Source organism: Perognathus longimembris, unplaced genomic scaffold, assembly GCF_023159225.1.
Source record: "Perognathus longimembris pacificus isolate PPM17 unplaced genomic scaffold, ASM2315922v1 HiC_scaffold_5918, whole genome shotgun sequence".
NCBI lineage: Eukaryota > Metazoa > Chordata > Mammalia > Rodentia > Heteromyidae > Perognathus > Perognathus longimembris.
This window is the reverse complement of record NW_025961398.1, coordinates 19,428-22,538: the sequence shown is the minus strand read 5'-3', so window position 1 is coordinate 22,538 and position 3,111 is coordinate 19,428. Positions and strand designations below refer to the sequence as shown.

The 3,111-nt window shown below is 38.7% G+C and overlaps 1 pseudogene; it reads left to right on the top strand.

Annotated features, from left to right (window-relative positions):
* Positions 1-672: 672 nt before the first annotated feature.
* Positions 673-1,478, top strand: LOC125345552 (annotated as a pseudogene).
* The last annotated feature ends 1,633 nt before the right edge of the window (positions 1,479-3,111 follow it).

Here is a 3,111-nt window from a genome sequence, read left to right as displayed (position 1 = left end):
AGATTAACAAAATGGCTGATTTGGCAATATGTGGCTGATTTGGCAATATGGGGCAATATTCTGTAGTTGCAAAGAATAGCTCACAGCTCTATTTTTGACCTTAAGAAGCCCCACCCTCAGGACCCTTGACTAGGTCCTAAGTCTACAGCACTATTGAGAAGTGGTGAGACCTTTAGGAAGCGAAGCCTAGTGGAAGAAATGTGGGTTATGTGGAATTCCCTTGAAGGGGATATTGAGACCCTCTCTTTCTTTCTTTCTTTCTTTCTTTCTTTCTTTCTTTCTTTCTTTCTTTCTTTCTTTCTTTCTTCCCACCGTCCCTCCCTCTCTCCCTTTCTTTCTTTCTTTCTTTTTTCTTTCTTTTCTTTTCTTTCCTTCTTTCTCTCTTTCTGGATGCCATGGACTAACAAAACCGTCCCCTTGACATATTCCAACCAGTCCAAAACAACAGTACCAAGAAACCAAGGACTAAAATCTTTAAACTGCTAGCCCAAATAAAATTTTCCTCTTGAGCTTCCCGCCCCACCCCTGGCCCTAGCTCCTCCTCAGTGCCTGGAGGAGACCGAGAGGGAATTGAAACCGAGAGGAGTGTCAGGAGTGTCAAGAGTGTCAGGGTGGCAGTGGCCTAGGGTGGTGGCACTTTGGTGTGCATGCCCTGCAGTCGCGAAAGTGCCAGGGAGTGCTGAGCTAACTGAGCACGCGCCCGGGGAAACACATAGAATGAAAGAAGTAGACAATCTTGAAAGTATAAAAGAAGAATGGGTTTGTGACACAGGATCTGACAACCAGCCTCTTAGTGATAACCAGAAAATGAATTGTGAACACTTAGTTGACAGCCTTTTTGAAGAAGCTCAGAAAATTGGTACCAAATACTTGTCTCCAACTGAACAGAAGAAACAGGTAGATATACATATAAAATTGTGGAAAAATGGGTTCACTGTCAACGGTGACTTTAGAACTTACTCGGATGGTGCAAGTCAACAATTCCTGAACTCCATCAAGAAGGGGGAATTACCTGCAGAATTACAGAGTCTTTTTGATAAAGAGGAGGTGGATGTGAAAGTTGAAGACAAAGTTGTATATTGACAAAGCCTGTGTTCCAACCCTTCTCAGGACAGGGTCATAGACTAGGAAGTGCTACACCAAAACTTGTTTCAAAAGCAAAGATTATTGAAGTTGAAAGTAAAAATACTTTATGTGCTGTTTCACTGAACAACTTGGAACCCATTACTAATGTACAGATCTGGTTAGCCAATGGGAAAAGAATTGTCCAGAAATTTAATATTTCTCATAGGATAATCCACATCAAAGACTTCATTGAAAAGTACCAAGCACCTCAAAGAAGCCCTCCTTTTTCTCTGGCTCTTCCTTTCCTCAGATTGCTAGATGAGACACTCACCCTTGGAGAAGCAGCTTTACAGAATACTGTAATCATTCAGAGACTAAAAGAAATTGCTGAGCCTTTCAGAAAACTTTCATAGAATTGATTTTCGAGAGACTAAGTAGAAATTTTGCAGGGAAATGATGTTTGGAATGGAGCATGTAAAAGTGTGAGAAAGGAGAAGTTTGATTCATTGGACTTTTGGTTTGAGTGCTATTTAACTCTCTTGATGAGAAAAAATTTAAATAATCACAAGTTAGGAAACATAGCAAGAAATTATATTCAACACACGTTTTACCCCAGAATGCTTACTCAAATAAAAGTACTATTATTTTCCAACACTATTTATAATTTTCTCATCATCTTACTATCTCAGAATGTATTACAATACCTGCCGGGCCAGCTGGCAGGGGAACAGAAATCCTGACTGAGGGGCGGCAGGGATACGGAAAAGGAAAAATAAGGCAAGAGAAAAAGACAAGAGACAAAGATGGGGTACGGGAGGTCTGCAGCCGTGAGGTTGAACCTCAAGACTGCAGCAACAGTTTATTCTTAACTTCCAGCTTATATGCAGTTTTGGAATCAGGGAATAGCATAGGGTTGTTAAAATTCCAGAACACAAAGAGGCTTTGAAGTTTACAACATTTGATTACAGTAAACACAAGGTAACAAAGCAATTCCGGACAGTGGCAGTGGACTTTGCCTTTAGCATATCCTGGCAGTAACAGCACAGCCAGAGGTGATAATGAACCTAGGTGCAAGTTTGGCTCCCGACATCTTGGCGACATCGGCACAGCCAGAGGTCAGGATGAGCTTAGCTGCTAGCTCGGCTCCCGACAACAATAAGGCTGTAAGACATGAAAGTCCTGTTTTAGCAAAGTAACAAATTGTGATTTAAAGAAATTAGCTTAATGAGTTAATGAAAGTTAGTGTAAGTTGGAACAAGAATTTTAACTAAAGTTCTCTGCTTTTTAATTTATGTATTCTTTAATCTCTTAGATTGCTGGTGTGTGTTTTAAATTTTACATCATAATGAAACTAGTCATAAAAACCAGCTGCAACACTAATTTGATATTACATATATTGTTATATACATAAAAATCAAATAATCTCATAATTTCAAAGAAAAATCTGAGTAGTTAACAATTTCATAAAGGAAATGACATTATAAGGACACGTACACACATGAGTATGTGGGTGTATATATGTACATATGTATACATACATAGTATGGTCTATAAGAAGAAATTAATTCGATTTTGCCTCTAGTAGTTGTGTTGCATTAAGCAACTTCAGAAAACTTAACAACTAAAGTTTCCTTGTAAAGCTGACAATAGTTTTGTGTGTGTGTGTGTGTGGTTTTTTTTGCCAATCCTGGGGCTTAGACTCAGGTCTGCAGCACTCCCTGGGTTCCTTTTGCTCAAGGCTAACACTCTACCTTTTGAGCCAGAGCACCACTTCTGGCTTTTTCTGTTTATGTGGTGCTGAGGAATCAAACTCAAGGCTTCACACATGGTAGGAAGGCACTGTACCACTAAGTCACATTCCTAGCCCAATTATAATATTCTTAAAGTGCTATATATTTATAACATATGAAAAAAAAAACAACAGGAAAATCCATGGTCGTGTATAAATTGAAATAGTTTATTTATGGAGGTAAACATGGACAAATTTTGCTATTAAGTTTCCTGAAGCATTACAATAATAAGCAAGAATGTAAAAAATAAAATTTG